Source organism: Phalacrocorax carbo, chromosome 2, assembly GCF_963921805.1.
Source record: "Phalacrocorax carbo chromosome 2, bPhaCar2.1, whole genome shotgun sequence".
In the NCBI taxonomy this organism is placed as follows: Eukaryota; Metazoa; Chordata; class Aves; order Suliformes; family Phalacrocoracidae; genus Phalacrocorax; species Phalacrocorax carbo.
In genome coordinates this window covers 136,233,929-136,261,479 of record NC_087514.1, presented here as the reverse complement: position 1 = coordinate 136,261,479, position 27,551 = coordinate 136,233,929, and the positions used below count along the sequence as shown (strand labels likewise).

At 38.6% G+C, this 27,551-nt stretch overlaps 1 protein-coding gene across 4 annotated transcripts in view; it reads right to left on the bottom strand.

Annotated features, from left to right (window-relative positions):
* DGKB (diacylglycerol kinase beta) overlaps positions 1 to 19,394 on the bottom strand; it is a 363,957-nt gene extending 344,563 nt beyond the window's left edge. For 2 of the 4 annotated variants that reach the window (XM_064444512.1, XM_064444509.1), the window contains exon 1: positions 18,732 to 18,981. The gene's annotated coding sequence lies outside the window, so the exon portion shown is untranslated. Of the gene's footprint in view, positions 1 to 18,731; positions 18,982 to 19,336 lie in introns of those variants that run through there. The other 2 variants (XM_064444510.1, XM_064444511.1) reach the window with 2 other exon arrangements.
* Between the last annotated feature and the right edge of the window lie 8,157 nt (positions 19,395 to 27,551).

Here is a 27,551-nt window from a genome sequence, read left to right as displayed (position 1 = left end):
CATGACATTAAAAAAAAATAAAAGAGAAAAAAATTATTCTAATTGTTATTTAAAACTGTTCCATGAGGATTTTTTTCCAAAGACTATATTTTAAATGATAAAGTTATACTTACTAATGAAAAAGTTTATCTTCTGAGAACATTCATCAAAGATCAGTGAAAACCTCATAAACCCTCCATTGTCAAAAAGATAAAATGCATTTAAGATTAACTTGTTTATAAGTTCCAATGGATATTCACAGAAGTGATTTTGCTGTACCCCAGTAACTTTTATAATGTATTCATGGCTTTTTGCTTATATTTGCACTAAATAAAAAGGCAGTTCACCCCTCTGTTTTATCATTTGAGGCATGCCAAGTAGCTTTGTTTTACTCAAGAACAAAGGCCACAAGAAGAAAAAGCAAACAAGAAAACACCACAGAGGAAGGTCATCCATATCAGGTCATGTGCATCCATGCAAATCTCTGATTCAAAATTTGAGATACTACTGTTTAGACGCAGCTGCTTAGACTGCGCAGGCAGAAATCCCAGAGCTGGGCTGAACTGAGCAACTGGGACTGTGAAGCCTGGTCATTATGTTGCTTTTCTGACCCAAACTGGAGTGACTGCACTCTGATGTGCAATAGTGCCTAAATACACTTCATTTTTTTGCTCATTCTTTACAAGCTGGCTCGACCAATGGAACAGATGAAAAATGTCAAGTAACTACTAATTATGTTATTATGTGCTTGTATTATAAAGCAGAAACAGAGGTAAGATTGACTATATCACTGACAGTACAACATACACAAGGGACAGACCTGTTTATTTTTAAGTACAGGGACTAGAAAATAAGAGAAAGAAATATCCCATTTTACAGAAACTGGAGAACTGAAATTCCTAAATTAATACAGACCTAGTGCTGAGTTTAAAAAGTGGCTAGATCTCAGCTGGCATTAAGTATTGCATTTCAAATTCACTAGACACACTGAAACATTTGTTCTCAAATAATTTGCTCACTATCACACAGGAAGCATGTGGAAAAGTCAGGAACTGAACTGAGATCTGTAATTGAATATATTTAAACACATGAACAGTGCTAATTTATGTTAGTCAATGGAACGGTCCTACTTCTTAATAAGTTTATTTTTGTCTATCCTATCCCTTTGAATTGGTGAATTTAAGTTTAAATGCCAAAAAAAGTATTTCATAACTTAAACCTGTAGATTATAAAAGTATCATTGACATCTAATTACCCAAACCACAGAATTTTAAATTAAAATTCTCTTTCTCTCATGTACAGCTAGCTTTAGTTTATATGCGATTAATTAAAACAAGAAGTAGATACTGCTGAGGAAACATCATAACTTACAGATTTAACTACATATATCAAATAATGTCACCATTCCAGAAAATCCATGAATATTTTTAAATTACTTGAGCACGTGTAATGTGGTTTGCCCCAGGGTCCTGGTTTTCCAGTCACCCATGCTGAGGACCTGGTTGGAAAATGTCACAGCTCCCATCCAGTTCCACCAGCTCCATTCCTTTTCCACAGAGGTGAGCCAGTGCAAGCCCAAGCCCTGTCCAAACTAGTGCTCGGAGGAGGTGCCCAAGGCCTGAGCCTATACCCCAAAGCCCAGGAATGCTCTTAATGTATCCACTTCTTTGTCCCAGTAAAAGCACACTAAATTAAAGGGAGATAGAGATTCTGAGCAATGTTCCGTAGGGTACAAACCAAATACAGATCACCTAGTCTTGAGTCTTAACTGCTGCACTGTCGTTCCCCTTAAGGGCAGGAAGGTATATACCTTAAGCAGAGTAAGGAGGAATTAAGAAAAAGCTGCTGCTACTTGGAATACAAAACTGCAACATGCCAAATACTCTGTTTTCAGAAGCAAGTTAGAATTCAGTGCATTTAGCCTTTTTCAGACTCTGGCCTTCTCAGATACACAAACAAAAGATTATTCAAGAGATTATTATAGACCTCTAACATTTTCTAGTAGTTTCCAGTCCTCAAGGTTCCCAGGCACCAATTGCATCACTAGATTTAGCTTACATTTCTTAAATTGGCACAACTAAAATAAGCAAGTTATTTCTTTTGGCATCTTAAAAGATTTAAAAACATAGATTTAGTATACCTACAAAATTCACTGTAAAAATATCCTGTTGTAAATACACGTACAACATAATTTCACCTTTCCTATTTTCATTTTTCTTCAGGGTAGGTATACCGAACATTACTGCTATTATATCTTTTGAGTAGTTTAGAAACCTACCTATGATAAAGGTGAAACTATGAACATATATATTTCCGTATAGATACATCGGAATATTCTGATGAAAATAACCTTTTGTATTCATGAAATTTATCTAGCCCTTTTAATAACAGGTGTCACCAATAATGGTAACAGACCTCTTACAATGGTGTCGCTTAATTAATTACTAAGTCCAAGTTGGCAGAGATAACAGATGAGAGAGACACTTAGACTGATTAGTTGTGAACCAGAAAGATGACTTAAGTATTTCTGTTTTGATATCTATACAGTATGGCTTTTCTTTATGGCTATAAAATATATTATTAACATATTAACTAAAAAGTTCCAGTAAATAATATTAACAAAAAATGTGTATTATTTTTCTGCCCAAATGTTCAAGGGGAGAGAGATCTAACATATCACATCATCTCGCTAGTCAGAATTACAGATAGTACTGTATTTATTGATTCTTAGAATTTTGGACATACAAAGTTTTCCTGAATAGTCAAAGCAGTTACTGTACTAGCAGTTTCAAAATACTTTAAAAGCCCCAAAATACTTTACTGAAAATAGCAAGTTTTGCTTGCTTGGCAGAGTCGGCAGAGTTATGCATCTTTTTTAGATATATCAAAAGTTGCAAAAACACATGTCTTCTCTTTTATAGGACATCACGATTGCTCCATTTGTGGTAAATTTGCCCTGGGACACAGCATTTTACAAAGAAAATTGCATTACAATGGGCCATATTGTGCCATCTGTTTTAAGAAGAACTCTCCAGTGATTTCTGTGGAGAATAGTCTTAAAAAATAAATGGAACAAGATGTCCCAAAGTACTTTTTTTACCTAGCTTAAATACTTTTGATGAAAAAGATTCTGAAAAATTCAGAAAGCTGTAGCATTACCACTAAAATATCCCCTTAATCTTCATCTATTACCAAACAGTGGCTCCATGGCTGCAGAAGCAGATGAGGATCCCCAGGACACAGGAGCTGGATGGGGAGTCCCAGCTTTCCTGGGAAGCCAGTTCTGCTGGCTCCCTTCCCTTACCTCCATCGGTAACACCCTGTGCCACAGGTACCCACAAACGCTGTGGCGGCAGCAGAACAGCCACCAGCATCACCTGTACCAGCAAAAGTAAGCAAGCATGGACCTAGAGAGGGCAGATGGCCATGTGCAAGAAAGTTTGGGATCTGACAGTCTAACATTACCCTCACGTTTGACCAGAGCCATCTCAGTCCTTCCACAGGATGCACTGCAAACAGTACAGATGCCACAGCCACAGAAAGGACCACGGTGGGGGAGAGAGGGAGGGGGACCTTCCTTTTAGTCTGTGTCAACACTGCAAACAAAGTTCATCATGCCAAACACATTAGATACACTTCACCTGTTCTAAAGAACATTAAGAAAGGAAGAAAATATTGTCATGTCTTGTTATTGTCTACTCTCTTTGAAGACTATTTGTAACACAAAACGCAACTATAAATTTTAATGCTGAAAAAACACCATGACTTTCCGTGTTTACCTACTTTTGAAAATGAGATCTCTGTACAATACCAAAGTAATCATAAAGTTCTGATTTAAGTCCAAAACAAATACTTTCTATTAAGAGGCATACTATCCTTATTTACACTACACCAGAGCTGTTTTTTTACAACAGACACACAGAGTAACAACCCCAGAAACCCCTTGGTGAAGTCATCTGAAACCCCTTTCAAAAGAGCAATAACCTTCTGCATCAGTACAGCTTCATATTATCTCATGTCTGGCTTACAATTAGGACAAAAGCTTCCATTAACTCCATTAAACAGCTATTATCTAAGAACTCCAATGTTTTCATTGCACAACCAATGCTCTTAGATTATTACTGGTTTTTGGTCAAATGGTCAAATGGTCTAGTCCAAAGGTACTGTATCCTTTTACACATGGTCCAGATGGACAGCAGTAATGTAGCCAGATGACAGAAAAAGCGTTACCACCGAACTTCAATATTCATTTCACCAGTTCCATAAATTGCTTCAATTTTATAGATATAGATAATAACAACACTAAAACATAAGAGGCATATTGAATCTAACCCCCACCCTCCACACATCACAGAGATATCCCTGGTTCTGCAAAACACACTTCACACGGGTGTTCTGGGTTTGGGGTTGGCTTGTTTTGCAGTTGTTCGAATATCAATGAGGGAGGGAACATATTTTAAAAAGATTATTTTTAGAATATTTAGAATGTTATAGAATTGCTTTATTCATGCAGATGATGCCCATGTCAAAATAGGTCCAAACTGGAATACTAAAGTGACATACAAAACATCACAAAAAATTTCTAACAACTTGATAGGAAATCACAGCAATTGCAACATCAACATGAAGCCACATCTTTCTTTCCCTTGTCAAAGAACATTTCCCCCTTCACACCTCCCAGACATCACAGCCTCCAACTTATCCTTGATCCCAGTCTGCTTCTTTCTTCTGAGCACCATTTCCCATCTCTAACTGGATGTTGCTCAAAACACTCACCACAACATTTTGTTTGTTCTTCTTGTGCTCTGGAATTCACCAAGGGCTTAATTTATGCCCTCAAACAAAAATTTCTTGCTCTACCCATTCCAAAGCCACAGCAAACCGCCTCGCTTGCAGACTGAGAGCTGTCCTGGCTCCTCTCACCCTTGAGGAGGAATGTGCCCATCGTGAATCTTTCACCTCCCATTCTCACATTCTTGTGCCTCCCTCAGCAGCATAAGAGGACCCAGCAGCAGCTGCAGTTTTCCTGCTCTGCCTGTGCAGGATGTGGTCGTGAGGTTTCCACTCAGGTCAACAGGTTTTCCAAAAAAACACGACAGCTTTTCCAGAGCATCTCTCTAACCCACACAACCATTATTTCCCACTGTGCTTTTACCTACCAGGAGAATGGTTCTAAGCATCTCTCACACACATGTGAAAAAACAGGAGGAAGGAAAATAAAAAAGCAGCAGCAGTGACAGATTTTATTTGCTTGTGTGTGCTTGTTCCTACCAACTTTTCCTGCCGCTTTGCTCTGGCAATCAATCTGTTGTCTGCTCTTGCAAACCATCTTTAACGGTAGCACTTTGGCTCTCCGAAGGAGCAATCCTCGTGGAGTGCAATTTCCATGAAATAATATAGTCCATTTCTTCATTTGAAAAGCAACGGCTCACTCAACTCTGAACATCTTTGCCTAGGACCTGCTCGCTTTTACACAATGCTGAAATTTTAGCCCCAGTACTGGGCAAATAGGAGCGCAGATTGACTTTTCACATATCACTAACTGCTGTAATCATCCCAAGTACAAAAGTAAATATTTTGAAATGGAAATACACTCAAAACAGTCTGAAATAAAATGCAAATCAAGCGTGACTGTGCATATGACAATCCTGTTAGCGCCTGCCCACCGGTAACTGGATGCCAGCAAATCACTTTGCGCTACACCATTTCTGTACAAACCAAACCTGACGTTCACAGAAATTGAAAGAAAAGATGCACAGTTAAGTCAAACCTGGAGCTTAGGCCACATGGAGGCATCCTAGATTTTTACTGGAATTCCATTGCAGAAATGGGGCAAGCCCCCACCATCTGTTCAAGGTAATAAGTATTTGAAAAGAAAGGTACAGATTTTACAATTCTCCCTCTTTTCTCTTTTGATTTCCTATACACACCAATTCTCCCCAACGCTTAGGGGGGAAAAAACCCAAAAGCCCAGGTAACAAAAAAATACCCCAAAATAGCTAACTGGCTGAGTAGAACTCCAGTTTCCCTCTGCTGTAGTCGCTTCCACTGTGGCCACTGCTGACGGCGCCCTATCAGCCCACACAGCTCCCACCTTCATGGCTCCTAATTCCCAGACTGCACTGTCAACATCCAGTGGAAAAGAAAAAGCAGGGACATGGAAAGCGATGAGGCAGCAGCAGAGATTTAAAAACCAGGGGTGCAGCAGCAGTCAGAAGATGTAAGACAGGGTATAAGACAGACATGGTTGGCATTTTCTTCAGCTGCTTTTTTGGTGGTCTGTTTCAGGAACTGCAACAGGAATTTCTTCCAAAATGCTAGGAAAAAGGGTGGACAACAAGATGAGTAACTGCACTGAACTCACCTTCTGTTGCACATTTTACTGACTCTAAGGTAAGGATCTAGGAAGAACCTTATATACATACATACATACAAAATGTATGTATCATATACATAGATACATACAAAATGAAAATGTTATTTTCATTTTGTAAAACTCTTCTATGTATCACTGAATATATATTTCCACATAGCATAAAAAAAACCCATAACTGTTACTAAAGCATTCCTTAGATTATATTAGTATGTTCCCATACCTCTAAGATTCTTACCACCATGGCACCAACGCAACAGAAAAAGCTATTGTATAATGCATAGTTGATTAGTATCATACAGCAGAGTAGAGGAACAACAGTGATCAAGAACAGAAGGGCCATATCTGAAGACTGATGTCTAAACTGTTCCTTTTCTAGGAGTTAATATATATATTTTACATATTCCTAGAAAGCAGATTTGTAAGCTCTGTTCCAATATAGCAAGATCCAGATGAATAGAAAAATAATAAAAAAGTTCAAGGGTATTTTTCTTGTACTAAAAAGCAAAAAGTTTACATTATATTCACATCTACACATGCATCTTGACGTGCAAGTCCATTATGAGGAAAACCACCTGAAGATCTGAAGGTTATTGAACTAATTAAATATCAGATCCACACGTCTTCTGGTTTCAGTTCTCAAAAATGAATGAAGTTACAACTGCAGCAGGGCATTTCCAATACAGCTCACTACCAATTCCCATGTTACTGACTACAAATCACTTAACTGAAGCCTCTCTCAGCGACTACCATACCATGATATGCACGAGTGAAATTCACATGCACGTCAGCAGCAGCTCCACGCTCAGAAGGACGGTCATTGACAGTTCCAGAGGCATGAATTTGTCTTGGTCTAAATCCTAATGTAGCTCGCTTAGAAGCTGGCTTCATATGCTTTCTATACATCTGATATAAGGGCCATAACACAAATATAGCTTAGGGAAAATAAGCAGAAAATAAACTTGATAAATTTTGCCAAGATACCCACTATATTGGAGGTCACATCTCAATAATCAGCATTATGATGCCTTGATTTTCTCCTACACATCATTTTTTTTCTTCAAAACTTAAAAGTATAGGGAACATTGCTCAGTCTACCTCAATATTTTTAGAATAATGACCTTTAAAAAAAAAAAGCAGTAACTAGAGTCTGACAGCAGCAGCCTTCCTCATTTACTATTCCCTTGATTTATCATATTCACCTTTGCAAGTTCAGATCCACAGAATAACACACTATCGTTTGATAGTCTTCGTTATTCATTAATTTTACTAGCTCTGAACATTTCAGTGGTTATTCTTAAATACATATCCTACTGAGTAAAATTGCTTGGATTTCTTTGTAAATTTTTGTCCCATACACCTAATAGGGTAGCACCAGTCTATCTCATTAGTTCAGACGACCTATGAAATACTGGACTGTATTTCACTCAATTCATGTAACATGTCACAGAACTGTAACTCCTACTAAAAGGATTAAAGAAATGATGTAATGCAAGACTATATGCTGTATTATTTATAAGCCCTATTATTTACAAGCATTATTTATAATGACAAGTAGTGCATACAGAATAATTTATGGGAAATGTATTTTTTGCAGTTGTGATCACCAGCTTCACAGAGCTACAATTCTTGGAAACAGACTCCCAGTGAGAATAGTCATACTTTTGAATAAGAGGCAATGCTGTTCCTGTCTCCTCCAATACTTAGATTTAAAACAGCAGACCTTAAAAAATTGTGACATTAACTGCTTTGCTTAAATACCTTCACAGATGAGCACAGAATGCATGCAAACATAACCAAAGTATTATGTTTTATTCTAAACTAAAATTATCTCAGTATTTTGCCTTCTTTCTTTTTGTAGTGTTATTGGTTTAATGTCTTGGCCTTATATTATTACTCTTCAGTTATTTTTCAGACTGCATGGAGATATTCTGTGGTTTGTGGTAAGGGTGTGCAAAATTGATGCTCAGTGAACCTCATCTGAATGAAGCATCTATGGCACTGTTTCCTGAGGCTGTGAATGACTAGATACAATGGTCCATGAGATCCATTCCAGGTTCATGTTCCCATTGCTATATTAGTCAATTGAAAGAGGATGAATATGGTGATGTTGATTTTTTTTTTTTTTTAATACTATTGCCAAGATTGTAATATACAGTCAATTATTTAGTAATAATACATACACACACAGAGTACCAGTTACTTACAAACTCCGCTTCTGTTGGGCATATGATCTAGATAAAAGTAACATTTCTGTTAAGTTTTGGACTTCATCGGGAACTAATGCAATCCCAGTTAGGGTTAGTCGCTTCTTTGGGAACTGTTTCTCTATCTACCACCTCAAACCTTCAATTCCTATAAGTAATTGAACTGTAATAGATACCTTCTGACAGCTATACATTCAATAATGTTCGCAACATACAATGAATGCTTGCTGGCATATTCAGCATGTAGTCAATATAAAATTATATGGAATGTAATAATATTTATATACACACAACCGTGTTCTAAATGGACAAAGTAGAAGTATTTATGTATTCTGCAGCAGAAGATTAACTATTTTATCTTATCTTGTGTTACATTATGATTAGAAGCAAACACAGAAAACCAAAAAATGATCCAAAACATTTCAAAAGAATTTTAAAAAGGTATTTATTTCTAATAATTTTTTAAATGAGTAAGTTTACCCAAAAGATATGATTCGTTAGACTGTTATAAAGTACATAAATTTAAGTTCACTATGTTCCTTTTATTCACAAGAAAAGACAACCCATTTCCAATGGATGATCGAGTCATTCTTCTACTTGTTATTATATCCATACCAATGAAATATTTAACATAGATTCCATAATGTTTTTAAGGACAGACACAGGAAAAGATTTAGAGACTTGAAACAGAATTTCGGTATAATATAGGCACTAAATCCCCTAACAGCCTGACTCTCCGTTTTCTTGCTTGTTAATGCTGCCCTCCATTTCCCACTGGAATAGTCTCATAAGCCTCAGCATTGATGAATAGAAAGTAACGCACATAGAAAAAAAAAATCCTAGCTGTACACTTAGAGTGATGAGCAGTGAGCTCATCAGTGATGAGTTATCACTCAGAAATGAAATTTTGGAATTATAATCAGAAAACATTAGATCAGTGCTCAGGAGCATTCAAAAAAGAGGTATGCAGAAAGGAACAGAGAATAAAACAATTTATTCCATTGTATAGATCCCTGGTGCACTTGCATTTTGAATAACATATAGAGGTTTTGGATTTTCAAACTGATTAGAGCAGAACTGGAAAAAGGGAAGGACAAAATGATGGAGCAACCTGCTCATAAGGAACAAAGGATTATGCTAGAATTCATCTGGCTTCAAAAAGAAGCAATGGCATATGGCAGAGATCTCTAAAATAATAAACGTGTATAGGGCATCAGAGCCTGGAGGAATGCTTTGGTGCTGCTTGGCCTATTCTTATATTCTTCCCTTGGTAATCACTGTTAGGAGACAGCATACCAGTCCAGACAGACTTCTAGGCTCATTCAGTAAAGCTATCCTTTTGCTTCTAAAGAGAGGGACAAAGAATGATCCCACTCACCTGTCCTGCTAATAGTGCCGTGTCTTGATATGGATGTGAATAAGCCACAGTTTAAGGACAATGTACAGAATATGACTCCACAAAAATAAAAAGTCCAGACAAAACTGGTTAACGGTAATGACTTTGCTCTGAAAAAAGTAATGCTACAATGTTTACCACACTCTGTGTGTTCACCTGCCACACATACAGCATGAACTTCCCCTGAACACTGGGGCACACAAAAACCAGGTTTTATTGGCAATATGTAGAGTTTTCAGAAGTAACCACATAATAAATAATGGAGAACAACCCTGTAAGTTCTAGTTGTGCTTGCAGTCCCACTGCACCTGTACTGAGGAATGGAATCTGCATTATCGAATCTTCAGAAGAATCCATCTATTATACATATACATATGATTCTTCTCCATGGAAAACTTAATAACAAATATTATTATGCTGTTTACATCCATTTTAAGGTATTTAAGGGTCATTTATTAAGACAGAAGGGATATGCTGGCATGAACTTCCCTTCTTCAGCTCCATTAGGTTACCCAAGGAAAGAAATATTCAGTGAAATTTGTGTTAAATCTGCAGAAACAATAACATTGTTCAAGATGAGGTAAGACTAAGTATTATCTTCCCTTCTACAACACCCACAGGTTGAAGATCATCAACACAGCTGTTCTGCCTTCAGGTGCTTCATTTTGGAACAGTTTAGAATAGCTCCAGATTTTGTGCTTTTCTCAAGAAATTTCTCTTTAAGCAGCCTTACCATTTCTTGCATATCCCTAAAACATTTAAATGGATGTGGTAGATAGTAGTTTTAAGTGCTCAAGACATTCAAGTTCTATAAAGAAACCAGACATATAGGTTTTATTTACAGAGGTTCTATACATCTCTGCAAGTGTCAGTGCACCCCCTAAAACATAGAATTGGGACTCAGTCAGCATAAACAGGATGAAAAGCAATTTTAACATCTACATGCAATAATGAGCTACACTTGTGATTCATATTCATATGTTAGCATCAAGCATGGTTATCAATGTACATGTTGATAAGAAAACACAAAGTTCAGCAAGTACAGAAGATCTTCATATTGGGATACACGTATCTACTTCCCTGGAGAGGAACAGCATTTTGTTCCTCCATGGGTTAATAACTTGCTCATAGTTTAAAAGAGATGGCACCTGCTCTGCCAAACACATATTTGCATTTCCAAAGAATGAGAGCAGTAAACAAGACAAGGGGAGGAGTGCTGAAACTTTTCCTGAATAAATTAAAGATTAATAATCTCTAGGGGGAAGGGATGAAGCATTTGAATCTGAATGAAAACTGCAGAACATGCCAAGAAATATGTACAAGAATTGGCAAACTTCACCTGCCTGTGACGCTTTCCAGTGGAAGCTGGCCAAAAATGTAAATAATGCAAGATGAACCAGACCTTGACCTCACATCGAATCTAAAGAGTTGTACCTTGTCAGGTTACATAGAGAATTTACATCTGATTTTAGTAAAAGTAAACAAAGCAAGAATATATTTCAGTTCTGTAATTGCTATCATTATAAATTCATGCTTCACAGTACTTTGTCTTGGATTTTGCAAACAATGTTTTATTTAATTTTATCTTAAGAGGATAGATGAATAGAGGATGAACTAGAGAAGTTTTCAAGGATTCTAGATGATGAAAGCATGACTCCGCCCCCATAGCAGTGATTATTCTTTTAGTTAGGGTCCCGGACTAATCACGCAGAATTCGCTGTCTTAATCCATCACCGTGTTAGGATACTGAAAGGGTAATAGGTCATCTTTTCCTTTAGCTGGACAGCATTTTTGGAGTCACTAATGTAGGATCTGAAACGAAAAAGCTTCACTGAGTGACCAGAGTTGATCAGGAATGTGCCCTGAACTGAAATAAGGTCAGAAGGACTATGGCCCAAATCCTGAAGGAGTGCTTGTCCAGCAGGAATGCTGTTAAAAAGTGTAAGATCTTTTATATGGCTCATATATTCTTATTAGCTTCCTCTACAGCTATCTGCTCGTTAAACTACACTGAAATATGATTGAATATGCTCCTGTTACTTGGAAAAGTGCATTTGTGTGATTCTACAAACTCTTCTGTCATTGAGAGATGATCTACCCTGACCTGCTGCTCATCAGACCTGAATAAGAACACACAGAAATCCTTACTAGACACTTGAATTTCCTCTTGTTCATTAGAGGTGCAACTAGATATAAATACTGGGTCATCCATCAAGATTGTTTTTCTCAATGTCAAGAGAGACATGCAAAAATCACCATACCGGTGCACTTTGTAATACAGGGTAGAAAAATATCTTGATCACACATACAAGTAACCTCACAAGCTGGTTTTATAGTTTCTGGATACCTAAATTATTTGCAGGAAACAGTCTTTGACAGAATATAAAGCTTTTCTACGAGTCATTATTTTGACTTCACAAAGGCAAAAAAAATCATAATGGAATATGGTATTTTACTATGTAAGGAACACAAAATAACTACTTGGCATTTTAAATTTAAAGAGAAAGTATATGAACATTCTTGTCAAAGTAATCTGCTGTAACTAACAACACCTAAATTTCAAAGCTGGGAGGTTTCCCGCGGATTCCTCCAGCCACCCTACTTTTATGAAGAAACAGTTGTGTCAGCAGCGCTAGGCCTAACAAAGGGCAGTACACAGTTTTATCTGTTATATAAAAGATTACATTGTTTCAAAGCTTTGAATTCTTTGACACAGAAGTTGTAGGGCTGTTTAAACACAAACCTTTTAATGAGTGCTTTTAAAATAAGAAAAGGCAAAACGATCCACTGCCGCTCCTGAGCAGAAGTCATTGTAGTACTATACCGTTTTAAATTTACAAGAGATATGAAGACAAACCCGGGCACAGACATAGCAGTTTTTCAATGTGTGTGACATGTAGAATGAAGTAAAACTAAACACAGTTTCAAAGTAAATCCAGAATTTTCAGAAAATTCTATAATTTTAATTTCTATAAGAAAGTGTTATTGGAATATTTTCTATCAATAAGGAATTACAACAGGCTTTTTTGATAAAAGCGTATCATAGCCATGTTTTTAGGACATGAAGAACGATGGAAATGCTCCAAGGTACTTGTTTATTTACATATATTTAAAAATAAGTCCTTTGATATTTAACTCCTGGTATGTGGCCCATTCTAAGCAACTACTTTTTTTAAAGACTATTTTACTTCTATTTTACTTCTATTTTCAGTAATGCATGGAGAAGATTTGATACATTCTTTGGGGTTCAAGTCTCCCGTACACTTTTCCTTCCAGTTGAGAAAATACCCAAGGTTACAATTTATCTCACACAAAGCCAGATGCCTTAAAATTAGACCTTAAACTGTGAAAGAGTCATCCCAGCCAGGCACCCTTTATAATGAATTGAAAGACCTGGTTCCATCCAGAATGTACTTCAACTGACCTATATAGGATGCTTATCTCAAAATTAAAATTTCCCTCAGCAGGTGCTTTTGTCTTTCCATTAGCAATCACAGGAGACACAGAAGGTAACCAGATGGTATTTAGATACTGAATATAGGACAGATTAGGCCCATTTATGTATATTTTTAACATTACCCAAACTTTTAATTCTAAATGATGACTAAATTATCAAAATATGAAGAAACAGCCAAAGTAAAAATCTTGAGTAAAAAAAAATAAAATTCTAAGAGTACAAGGAAGCAGAATCCTGGCTGTATGAGAGAGATTCATCCAAATTTTACAGTTTTAATCCTAAAGCCTTTTCATATAATTCACTAGCTTAAGTTCTTTTAAATTTCAGGAAAAGATTGTCTTTGAAGACTAAACTTGGGGGGGGAAGGGGGAGAAAATAACAACAGTAAACATTAAATTTCCTTTTGCATGCTTAATTTATTCCTGTCTGTAATCACATATTTGTCTATTTTCATCTACTTCAATACTAATTTTTGGCTATTAGTTCTGTTATCTTCTTTTTCTTTTTTTCTTTTTTCCTTCCTCCCTTCTTAAAAAAAAAACACAACATTTTTATGGCTTTATCCTGATATTACCTTCCATTCAGTTCATGAACGTAACCATTCATGCAGAAAGCATGAGAAAATCCACAATTAAAGAGGCAAAAGATGCCAGAGGAAAAAAACAGCAGACACTTGGGATGCAGTGGTTCATATCACCCATGTCTAGGCCGTAGCCTCTATTGACCAGATTTACAAGACACGACTTCTTTTCCTTTCAGAAGACAAGGCAGGAAAAGTCTGCTGATTTCGCATCATCCATGATTCTCTCCTGGGCTGATACAGCTGCCTCACTATTTGCCATTTCTACCTTTTGCTTAAATTTAGCTTGTCAACCATTTAGGACCACAGTCATACAAACATGTAACTGCATGAGAACACCACATGTAATTCAACAGTGTTCAGGACTGATTTCAGATAATTTCCAAACTTGAACCAGTGCAAGCCTCAGAAGTGTCCACCTGGAGACACATTTAGACCAAACAGAATAAATTTGACTAGTTGCTTCTCCTTTACACAATATGTTTTAGAAGACAAAGGAAAAAGGAACAAGTTTCTACTATCCGTGCGAGCTCTCCATGTTGCCTGAATAACCACCACTACACTGGAATCCTTCATAATGCCCCAAAAGACAACCCAAAAGGGAGGCGAAGCACCATTTCACAGCAGAAGGCTCAGTGTTTGATGCACACAGTGCAACATAGACTTCTGTGAAAACCTCATTATGTATCTGTTGGCATTCTTCCTACTGTACAGACTACAGAGTCTACTACTAATTACTACTACTCAGCACTGGATATCCCATTGAACATATAATGAAGAACAGCACATTAATTTCAAACCAAGTAATCAAAATGTGGCTGAAAATAAATAATAAAAAAAATATTTTAAAAAAACCAAAACACAAAAACATAATTCATGGAACTTGCATTAACTAAAGATTTTTGCCGGCATTTATAAAAGGACCATTCCTGAAAATTAAAATACTTAACAGACAAGAAAAAAGTATCTAGAGGTCACTTTATTCATGGTTGATTACAGTAAATAACGAACACTATCTAAAAATAAAAAGTTAATCTGTTGCAGCAATTAGAAATCTAATTAGTAACACTCAACTGACAAATGTGTTCGCAAGTTTGCTTTTCTTTGTTTTATGCATCCTTTAAAAAATAGTTTAGGGCAGCACAATGGTGTCAGAGTTGTACATTTACATTCCAAACTGGTATCAAGGGGTTGGGCAAGAAATAATTAGCCTCCAAATACTTATATTTGTTAAGCTTGCAAACTAACTAAACAAGACTATATCCCCTCAGGGCTAAATTGCTGCAAACATTATTCAGAGAAATCTTCCATTTTCTTCAGAAACAATTAAAAAAGGAAAATGTGTTCTACATTGCATAAAGCTGTTTTACTGGGTGTTTTGGGACAGTTACTCATCATTATTTCAAATAAATAATTAAGTAAATAACTTAAAATGTACTTCTCCACTTCCTACTTTCAGCTTCAATACTTTACCTGCATCAGATCATTTCTATCCGTAGTAAGAGCATCATTAGTATAATGAAAACTAGGTCAGGTTGACAAACTGATGATATCAGTTTCAAAGCCAAAATTTATATATATTTTTCCACTCTTGTAGACAAGGTATCAAAAATAATGTCAGACATCTAATTCTTTTCAGTGAGACGCAGCATGTCACTTAAGCTTTCTTCCAGTACCATGAATTTGCTGGTTCAGCTATACAGCAAGTCCCCAAAGAGAAGTTTACTATTAAAATACTGTTATGAAAAACTACAGTTATGGACAAATAATTGTCTTAAGTCTACTATTACTGTTACTAATTATTTTGTAAGTGCCGCAGGAAACAATGGGCAAGAGTTCTCTGACTGAAGAAACTCAGAGCTGAAGGTCAACAAGATCCTTTATGAGGAATTCTTCTCAGAGAAATAATTTTTTTAACCTTTTATACCCTCTGCTATTGATTACACTGGCTGTGAAATGCTATAATTCCTGAAGAATAAAACTTAGAACTGATTCTCCATAGGTATAAAAAAAATTAAAATTTGTGAATCATATCCAGAGCAAGGCCCAGTACATTTTATTTATTTAATTTTTGTTTGAGACAATAGTGTGAAGCTCAGTTGGCAACTCCTGAGGCAGGCTGCAAACATCACTTGATAGTGACAAGAAGCAGGGAGCCGGAATCCAAAACTAATGCTTTCAGGAGGCCAGCATCCTGTTCTTCAACAGCATTGCACTCTGTTGATGACTCCCAGGTTTCATATCAAAATTTAAAAATAATCATAGATGTCTTTCCCAAGTACCTTCTCCTTCCCAGGTAAAGTCTGGTTGAAATTCTTTTGGTCCTGGATGCCAAAGCACAGAACAAGACCTGTTCTTTCCCTTTTCCTCTCCCTTATAATTGTCACTCTTTTGTAATTCTAGATACAGGTGACAACATTTCTTCACATGCTTTTTACAATGCTGCCCAACTCTCACCTCAACAAAAGATGAGAAGACACTCTATGAATACAGATATCATCGCATAAGGTGCTCTTTACAACTAAGTTAACTTTAACCAAGGAAACGTGAGAAATAATTGAGGCTTCACAAAGACTTGTTAAAATTGCACGCAGAAGGTGTAACTTATCAGTGATCCCATTTGTAACAAGGATTCTAAGGGTATAACAATTCAAAGAGAAATGAAACATTATGCATCATCCATATATGCTGTTAATATTTATTAATTTAATTATAAAACGTAACTTAAACCCATTATCTTCCATTCTGTCAGTGCCATCCACAAGAACCCAGTGCTACTGTCATACAAGCACAAACCAAAAGAAGTCCAGTCCAGCCATCCAGCTGCCCAACTTTGAAGTTTTCCAATGTTGACCTATTACTACCTTTACTCCCAAACGTGCCCTATTTACACTCTGCTTTATCAAAATGCTGCTCTAGCAGGCTTCCTACAACCCTCTTATCATTCTCTTCATTCCTGTTCCAGTGATCTCTCACCACTGGCAAGAGCTACCTAGACCTGTTCCATAAAGTGTCACCTGAATGACACTTCGTTCCAGAGCAGAAACAGTGCAGAATCTCCTTATAAATAAAAACCTGATGTCTAGTGCTCTTCAAAACAGATGTTAACTTTGATACTTTCAAACTGCATAAACTCGTCAAAAATAACTTATCTGTTCATTTATGCATTGCTACTGAACACTGTTCTCTGAGCATTCAAGACACCTATACGTGTTCACAAAAGATTATTTCCATTTGTAAGTAACAGTTAATGTATATTTCTTCTTCCTAAACAAATATAAAGTGTATTTTTTTCCTAAGCCTGCTTAAGAGCAGCAACTTCAGTTGTTTGCAGGCACCTAAATTAGATTAGCAGATTTGGGCTCCAAGTACTTCAAATTCATAGTATAAAATATCTCACTCCACACACGTTTCAGACTGTTCAATAATCGTTTCAGGACTTCCCTGCCATGATAAACATCAAAGTCCTTCCACCTTGACAAATGAACAAGGGATGACATAAGCCCCAGGAGGAAAGCATTGCTTTGTGATGCCCTGCATTTCTTGATGCTTGTTTTCATTCTGTACCAAACAGGCATTTCAGGCTCTGAGCAATGCTGGATTATCACTTTGGGAAGAAACAAAGAACTTACTTCCTGTCATTTTATCCCAAAGCATAGCACAAGTTCAGTCATTTGGGAATGCGTATTAGGTTCTTGGTATGGATTTTTTTTTTCAGATGTATAATGATGTTTTAATATATGTGGAAGCATTATACCATTCAAGTACAAAGAACAAAAACTACTACATTGCTACATGAGGTCATTTGACCTAAATGGGAGCAGAAGAAATGTTCAGTGGCTTAAAAAAAAAAAAAAAAAGACTATTTCTCCTGCAAGAATTATTGGTTTTCCCCACCCTGTTGCATTCCCTTTCTCATTTTACAATGTGGATTTTAAAAGCTTATTCCATCTGCTTTCTAAAGTTACATCAAGCAGATAAAACTGCTTTTGAAAATAATAAAGTTCTCACTACATTTGTAGAAAAGCAGTCGAATGGAAAGCAGAATTAACTGAAGACTCTATAAACTGCTTGTTTAGCTAGGGAAAAAATACTCATGATACCGTAATCTTCTGAGAAAACCTTTCATCCATTTCAAAAACAGGGTACTCACGATGAAAAACGTCACTGCACGCACTCCTGACAAATAAAAACTCTTTTTCAACAAAATGAATCAGAACAACACCAGACCACACGAAACAAGAATAAGCTGTATCTAAATTGCCTTCAGACATCCAAAAGTTTTGTCAATTACTAGAACATTTTTAATTCTTCCTCGAAAAGACCCTCAGGCAGACGGTCTGTCACATCGACACTCAAAGTTTCAGCAGACCAGCCTTCGAAGCCTGAGTTTGCAGTCGCACCTTCTGTTTCCTGCCCCCACCACGTTCTCACCCGCACTCCGTGCTTCAGCAATTCACCGGCTGGAACCCAGCTGCCGACGAGAGCCCGGGCAGCATCAGGACATCGGCTGGGGTCGAGCAAAGTGATGTAGGTCAACGAGGCAAAGTGGCGTTGACTGGAAACCAAAGCCACGAGTCGTGACGAATTCAACCCAGCACGGTTCGCTACAACTTTCTGCCTAGCCCCCCGGCTGCGTCCGTGCACACGCCCGTCCGCACACGGCCCCCCCCCCCCCACCCCCCGCCCCGGCTCCGCGACTGCAACCGCTTCAGCCGCCCAGCGACTCGGCAACTTACTGCAGTGCGATGCAGGAGGAAACGCGCGGCCCTGGGATGCGAGCGAGCCCGGCGCCCTGGGCAGCCGCGGGAACCGGCCATCCAGCCGGGCGGGCGACCGACACAGCCACAGCGACGGCGCCACCGCCGCCAGCCTCCCCCCGCCCCGCCGCCGGCTGCCGCAGCCCGGCCCCGCGGGGCCGCCGCCGCCGACCTCCGCCCCGCTGCCGGCCGCGGCGCAGCGACGATCCCGGCGGCCGCCCTCCGCCCGGGAACAGGCGGCCGCCGCCGGGCCGCCCGGTTTTAAGCGGCTGTGCGCCAGCACATCGCCCACCCCCTTTCTGGCCGGGCGGCGGGGGGAGGGCACAAGCGACACGCACACACACACACACGTACATACATACATACACACACACACGCTCCCGCACGCAGCCCCTCCCGCCCCCCGCGCAGCTGCGGTACCTGTTGTCCGGCGCCCGCAGCCCCCGGGCGCCGCCCGCCGACCCCGCGGCTCCGCGCCGGGGCGGCGGTGCTGAAAGACCCGCGCACGGCTCCGCACCGCTCCCCCTTCGCCACCCGCCCCGCGGCGCCGAGAGGCGCTGCCCCCGCACCCGCGCAACACTTACCCAAAGTTTAGCCGGTCTCCCCGCCGGCGGCGGCCACGGACGGGCTGCCGGTCGCCCTCCCTCCGTCCCTCCCGCCCGCTGCGAGGCGGCGGGGCTGTGAGAGCGGCCGCGGCCGCGCAGCCGCGGGGCACGGAGGGGCCGTGCGCGGCCCGCCCTGCGCACCTGCGCGGCGCCCGCCCTCGCCTACCTGCCGCCCGGGGCCGAGCGGTGCCGCGGGCCGGCGGCTCCCACGGAGCGGCTCCCACGCAGGTGCGCGGGCGCTGCGCCGCCCGGGGCCGCGGCTCAAGGGTGCCGGGGGAGGCTGCTCCCCCCCCGCCACCCGCCGCGGCTCCGGCCGGCCCGCGACAGCCGCTGTCCCCCGGCAAGGCCGGCCCGGTGACCGGCTCCGCGTCCGGGAGCCGCTTCAGCAGCTGCCGGCCGTGCCCGGCTGGAGAGCCTCCATCTGGCCGTCCCTGCTGAGGGACCTTCATGAATCTCACCGCTCGAAATGCTGCCCTGTCGTGTGTGGGGGCCGTCTCCCCCTCACTTTCCTGCAGCACGTGTTTGGGAATCTTCCTGAAGGTAGCAACAACAGAGCTAGGAATTTGCAGATTTCCTTGGAAAAAGAAAAAAGAAGAAACAGAGTAGCAGTGGCGTGAAAATTGATGTCTTTGTGCCGCTGTTTCCCGCTCACTAAGACACAGAACAAGGGAGCGGATCAAACTTTCACTGACAGCTGCCCAGTGTGTGTGATGGCAATTTGTCTTGACCAAAAGAAATTCCCCTGAAACGCTGGCAGGTTTCTAAGCGGTTCAAATGCTGCTGACCTTCCATCTCCACCAAGCCTTGGGTGCCATTCTCAGGTCGGCCTCAGAACATCAGCTGGGATCCTGATGGCTTAGTTAACACTAGTAACCATTAATTCCTATCTTAATTCACTTTGTCACTATGTGGCACTGAAAAGACTTAAGCTTTGAAGAGTGCTAGAGGCAATATAAATTAAAATTTAGCATAGTGCTAATAATTTTTTAATAATAAGACCGCAGAGGTATGAGAATACAAAAAATTTTACCAAGAATTTTTGTTTATTTTGTAACTGCATCCATTCTTCCTTTCTGAAATCTGCATTTAAAGAGTTTAATTTTCACATAACACACAAGTGCTAGAAATTTTTGGAAGCCTCTTTATTTTAGTAACCATGTAAAACCTTGCCAGCCCAATTCTGTGTATAAAGAATTTTGCTTCTTAAAGGGGAATTCCTTAATTCACCTAGCATACTCTCTAAGTGGCTTTCTCATGCTATATGGTACCTACTGTCCGTAAATTAGGTTCTACACAACACAGTAAATCAGGCATTTAACTGTTTTGAATAAGCATATTTCCCAAACTCATTAACACTCCAGCTTTTGGTTTAACAAAAGAATTTGAATATTTAAATAAGCTTAAAGTGTACAAGTAAATGTATTTTCAATGTTATATAATGTAATAAATAGTGTATGCTATAAATATGTAAGTGATGTAAAGGCATTCACAACTCAAATTTCAGTGTGATATAGTTTTGATGATCCTTAATAAGCTCTTATCTATTAAAAAACCCCATTCCTCTCTCTTCATATGCACACAAAACCAAAATAAACAAAAAATTCTCTATATCTCTGGAAAAATGTGTAGTATCCCACATATTAGCCTTTAAATTCAGATCCGGTAGTCAACTTTACAGATATATTTCCAAACAGCAGCTTCATAGTAGCACATGACAAGTACTTGGCTTTAGTTTCCCGTGTTTAATATATTGCTTTCCTTCTAAAACACTGATTTCAAGAGATTCTTTTTCTCCCACGGAAGGAATTCAGTCCCAGTCTATTTGACCCTCAAGTTACTAAATATTGATCAAAACACTGAAGTACAGTGACTAGTTACTTAATTGTGATAAATCATTCCAGTATAACACGAAAATTTTATGGGCCCTGCAATAAAATGCTTCATCTAGTGGTTTGGGGGAAGGTGGGGCCTGGTTTTGAATGAACATATTGCCTTAAAAATTGGTTTCAAGCACTCTCAGTCATATAAGGTCATATAAAAATGAAAACTGCTAGGTAAAATTATGTTTCACAATTACAACCATTTTTTAATACTGTGCATAACTTTCATATACGTGCTTAACTTGGGCCTTTACTATTCTCTTGTGCTGTATATTAGAATAGTGTCCAACTTTGGTTCGTATTAAAAAGGTTCAGCCAGTTCGTGTGCAGTGTGGAATGACAACTCCATTGACATTTGTAGCTTTAAAACACCAAAGTTAAACTTGAGGTCTTGTGACAGAAGTAGGAAAATTAACCCCTTCATTAAACATTTTAATTGCCTTAGAAACGCAGCAACCTTTACACAGGCCAAAGCCAACTCACTACCGCTGAGCTGTGAAAGATCAGCATTAAAGGTGTCAAACTAAAGGGACATTAACATTAAGATTTTTTGCTTGAACTGAAGAACACTTAGGAAGATTGCTATCCACATGGCGAGCCTTAGAAACATGGTTCTAGTACATGCAGTTTTGAGAATAGGTCAGGGATGGAAGTTAGGTGAAATATGGCTAATGGCTAAGAGCTGCTTCCTCAGCACTGAGCTCAGTGGCAGTGTTTGGGAGCAGCACGTTCATGTAAGCAGCTTTGTTCCGCTTTCAGTGAAAAGCTGTGTCCCATTCTGGAAGCAGTATGCTGCCTGAACTGTTTGTGCCCCTGTCCTCTCCTCCTTTAATCAAGCTCCTACCATAGACAGATTAAAATAGGCAGAAAGTTTGTCTCTTAACAGCTCATTCCCTCACAGCAAAGAAAATAACAGATGTCTAGAATCCACAGCCAGAATTTAAAATATTAACTTTATTACACTATATCCTTAGATCTGTGTTTGGATATTTAAACAAATTATTTGTGTTGCTAAGCGTGACTCTAGATTGCTCATTTAATACGCCTTCGTTATGAATGCACGGCCCTAGATTTTCATAGCATTCATGAAAGAAAAAAGCACCATACTCAAGAACCTTAACAGCAAAACCAGTTCTCAGTCTCCAATATTTTTTATTTGCTATTGAGAAGTTGCAACAGTATCAGTCATCTACAGATGGTACTGGTATTTTTGGGATAAATGGGGTTCGGTCTTCCAAATCTGACTTCAGTGGCCACATGACTGCACAAAGTCACAGGTGCAAACTACTAAAAACTGATCTGACTCTATGTGAATTCAGCTGAGATAACAACAAGCTATATATAAAGAGTATCTGTTTCAGAATATATGGTTATCAGAAGCAGACATAATTTACCAAATTTGTTAAAGAAAAAAAGAAAATTCTCAAAAGTTAATTCATCTAACTTAGGCCATTCCTACTTTATGAAGGTTTTTACGAAGGAAATGGAACATAGTGCAAAAAACATCTTTCACACAGGAATTTTATACTTTGTGTGTTTTCATCAAGAAATGTCAATGTAGAACTATACTGCTCCCTCCAGAAATACCAAATTCACAGGCAATGAGTAATAGGGATCCAAAGAGGAATCAAACCCTTTTTGCCAGAAATAAGACCTTTCATAGATCATGCTTACATCACTTTACATTAACGATTGTGGAGATACGGATATAGCATAGAATAGTATGTATAATACACTTGATACATAGAGTAGCATAGTTATTTGCACAGTTCAAGAAGGAAAAAATCTTGTGAAATACCCAGAGGCATTTGCAGGTCTGCTACCACTCACATCACTGGTATTCAATATCTATTAAAAAAATTCTATGGTAGCTGAAGGAAGATATGCAACAGAACAAATATTAGTACTTGAGAAAATCAAGGACTGTTGGCAAACCAGAGGAAATTACATTAACCAGCTGAACTATCGTTTGTGAGCTTGCTATCCAGTACACTAGATATTCTAACCAAATCTTTAGCTATTCTTTCATTAGTGCAATCAAGATATAATACTGAAAGCATTTAAATTCACATCTGTTGGATTAACACTGATATACAAGTATATTTGCTTAATTACCTAACTGCTACGGATCAGTCAGTCTCGATTCCACCTTGGGAGAATCCTGGGTTGAGTCCTCCTGGGACACATTTTGAGGCACATGAAGGAGGCATAGCGTAAGTGGGAACAATCAACCTGAATTTACCAAGGGTAATCTAGTTTAATCAATCTGACTGTCCTCTGGGATAAACCAACTGAACATACGGCTGAGAAGAGAACAGTGGACAGTACTCATCTTGGCTTTTGCAAGGCTTTCTACACTTTCTCCTACAACATTCTTCTGTCCAAGCTGGGACATTACAGACTGGATTGGTGGAAACTAGATGAGTGAGTAACTGGTTGGGCTTAGCTGGCAGTGGTTAACGGGCTGTACTCTATCTGGGTGCCAATAGCGAGTGGAATTGTGCGGGGATCTGTCTTTATATCTTTAAGGATAAAGGATCTGTCCTTACATCATTATCAGTGACCCGGGGGACACAGAGTACACATTCTTCAAGTCTGCGGGTGAGACACACAAACTAGGAGAACTAATTGACATGCTCAAGGGCAGGACTGCCATCCAGAGGGATCTAGATGTGCTGGAGGAATTAGCTGACAGGAACCTTATGAAATTTGTGAAGCACAAATGCAAAGCCCTGCATTAGGGAAGAAAAAAAAACCTACAGGGATGGGGCTAGGCCAAGCACTGCTGGGCACTGGGGTGCAGCTCTCTTGAAAAAGCCCTGGGGGTTTTGGCAGACAGCAAGCTGAGCATAAGCCTGCAGTGAGCCCTGGCAGCAAAGGAAGCCAATGCCATCCTGAGCTGCAAGAGCAGCTCAAGGGGTGTCATTAGCCCCCTCTAATCAGTATTTTATAGATCACACCTTGAATACTGGATCATAGGATAATTCTGGCTGAAACGGCTCTCAGAACATGTCTAGTAAGGATCAAAATGGGATCAGACTGAGGGGCTTTATTCAGTTGGATCTTGAAACCCTCAAAGGACAGAGGCAGCATAACCCCTGTGGGAAGCCTGATCCAGTGCTGGACTGTCCTCCTGGTGAAGAAGTTTTTCCATATATCCAGCCTGAACGTCTCACTTCAACTTCAACTATGCTCGTAATCTCTTCTCTTCCCATCATACATAACTATGAGAAGAATGTCTCTGCCTTCTTGGTAGACTCCCCATGGGTATTGGCAGGCTACTGCTAGGTGTCCCCAAAGCCTTCCCTTTGCCAGGCTGGAAAGGGCTAGATGAGCCAGTGATTATATAGATTGTCACACAAACATCACAATGCTTGAATTACTAATGGATTTGTCTGCGCTCTGGTTTTATAGTATTATCTCTAGTTCTTTAAGGGAAAGAATGACAAGTACAAAAGAAGCAAAGACAAATGCGTTATAGCAGAGTACCTTTCAGTAAATTTAAAATTACTTTTTTCTTTACAACTTACTCTCATCTTTACCTTCCATCTAGATATGCAGTTTTTTCCCCTCTACTGTTCCTATTTCAAAGATGGACCTCTCAGCAAAACCCATCTTAACTCAGTGGGAAGATTTTCAGAGATATCAGCGGGCAGTGGGTTGACAAGCTGATAAAATCTACATAAAAGGTACCACAGGTTTCAATCGGATGCCAGAATGAGCCCTTGAGTCATACTAAATGAGAAAAGTTTGTTCAGTCTGAAAAGATAGTATTTGGTTAAAGATTGCCTAAGAAGCAGATGTCTGATAGCTCACTCATTCTGAAATACTGTAATATAAGGACTACTAAGCAATATACAAACTCTTTAGTACTGGATTGGGCAGGAGGATAGGGGTAAAATGCATTTACTGTATATTACTTAATGTAGCATTATAGCAGCGACATGCATAATTTTTTCACTACACTATATATATGCAGGATATAAAAAATAATCATATGGCTAGCAGACATTACAAAAAGATGTATTTATATGAAATATCTCAAATATTGCTTTATATTTAAAAGATAGTTTTAATACATTAATTACAATCTGTATGTTTACTGAACTGTCTCAACTGTGTGAAAAGATATGACACGTCCTTAAACATTTGTTGAATCTTAACACATATTGCGGAATGACTATTTAACATTCAACAACCAATGTAATTCATTATAAGAAAGCTTTTTGCTTTATTTTAAACTTAATTTAACAATGATCCAAGTGTAATATATTCTCTGTTGGATGGTAATCATTAAAAAAAATGGCCTAAATTATTAAATTTAGGTGCCTTGAGATCAGTGTATGTATAATTCCTGTTACTAAAATACAAAATGAAAGACATTGAGAGATTCTTGGTTATGTTGTTTTCAATAATTTACCTAAATTTTGTTTTGCTTATGTTGCTTATATTGTTTAACATCATGCCTGCATATGTGCTTCCTGCCAGTAGATCAGTGAAAGGGCAGCAGTAGAATGTCATGTCTCAAAAAAAATAAATGCACAGAAGAAATTTGTAAGAATCATTTCCCTACGCTATATCTGATGAAAGGAACAAAACAGAATGGAACTGAGAACAGCTACTTTTTCCTTGATGTATGAGTTGATAGAGGTAGCATAGAACCAAATGTATACCTACTACAGAAGCAGGATAGAACTTTCACAGATTATTATTAAACATGTATTAGTACAAGGTGGTCTATGACAGAGAACAAAGGTGCAGGGCTTGCAAAGATGAGGGAGAAGGACAACAGTTGACTAAAGAACTAGGGAACCAACACCGAAGAGAGAAACAGAGTTAATTTAATCTAGGAATTGCCATGAAGGAAGATATGCTCAGTGTAAACCATAAAAGAAAATGGTAACATTTTCCAGGTTGGTGCAGCACAAGGTAAAAAGCAGAGAGGAAAAGAAACATATAGAGAGCTAATGGTATTACAATTTTCCTTAGCTTGAAAAAACACTCTATAAAAAGAGAGCATCAGGAAAAGAACAAAAATTGTAAGAAATTATTTTAAAGAATACTTGAAATTAAAAACCACACATACTCCTGTTACTCACTATATTTGAGTATGACTTGTCATAAAACAATCAAGTGAACTAAAAGAATTAAAACACTGCATTTCTTAACTAATTAGATCTAACAAACTAATTACCCTTACTTCATTTGCATTTTCATTAAATGTGTTCAGGAGAGAAATTTTTTGGAAAAACAACACAGAGAAGGAGCTGTGCTATGTTAGTATGCCAGAGATGTTTTATCAAACTATACTAACTTCAGTATCACTGACGGCAGAGAACAATTACCAACAACCCAATCAGTGTCAAGACTTAAGGTTTTGGGTATTACTACATTACGTATTCGAGAAATATATATACTATCATAACTGAAAACAAGCAGAATTTAAAAGCAAGACAGAGGGTTCAAATTTGGAAAGCTGGCATAAATTAGAAATAAGAAGACATCTGTAAAAGGAAATTGAAATAAAATAAATAGTAGAGAAGAAGAAAGAACTAATTACATTCAATTACTTTAAAAGAAAGATTTTCCAGAGGCCTGATGGAATGAAGCAAAGAACATGTCTCCAAAACCAGTTTGTATCCGCAAAAATTAAGTATGAAAAGTAGAAAAGGTGGGCTCAACAATGAAAAAAAGTTAGTAAAATATAACTTAAGTTAGTAACAAGGAAGCCACCAGCAGTCTTCTAAAAGAAACGTTTAGTGGATTCAAGGCAATTCAAGAAAGAAGAGAAATCAACAGTGGCAGATAGTGGCTAGTTAGCACCTGCTCTCTTTATAGCCCTTAAATCTCAGGCTCTTTTGTAGTTTTTGGTGGAATTCATGAATATTTTTTTCTCCTTCTGAAGTTGTGTCTTGCTCGGAAGTCAGGGATCTATTTAAAGCACTTGCACAACATCTTTTATAATTATGTAATAAAGGATTTTTTGCTCTATGTAGGACCCTAAAGAAGCATACCTTTTTCTTTGATGTACCTTGTACTGCTGCCTTTGCCCACTGATATCTTTATTAGAAGTATTTATATGTAATATACACGTCAGTGTTGCATCGCAGATACTTCAAGTAACTAATTTTATATATGTTTTGTTAAAAGTTAATAAACTTTTTATTTGTTAATACTTCCTACTATCATTAAAATTCTCATATTTTTAATATGTTTTCAACGTGCCGTTGAAAGTACCTAACAAAAAACACATTCCACTCACTTCTCTGGGAACATATTCACATACAAATTCCAGGCAAAAATTTAGCAAATTA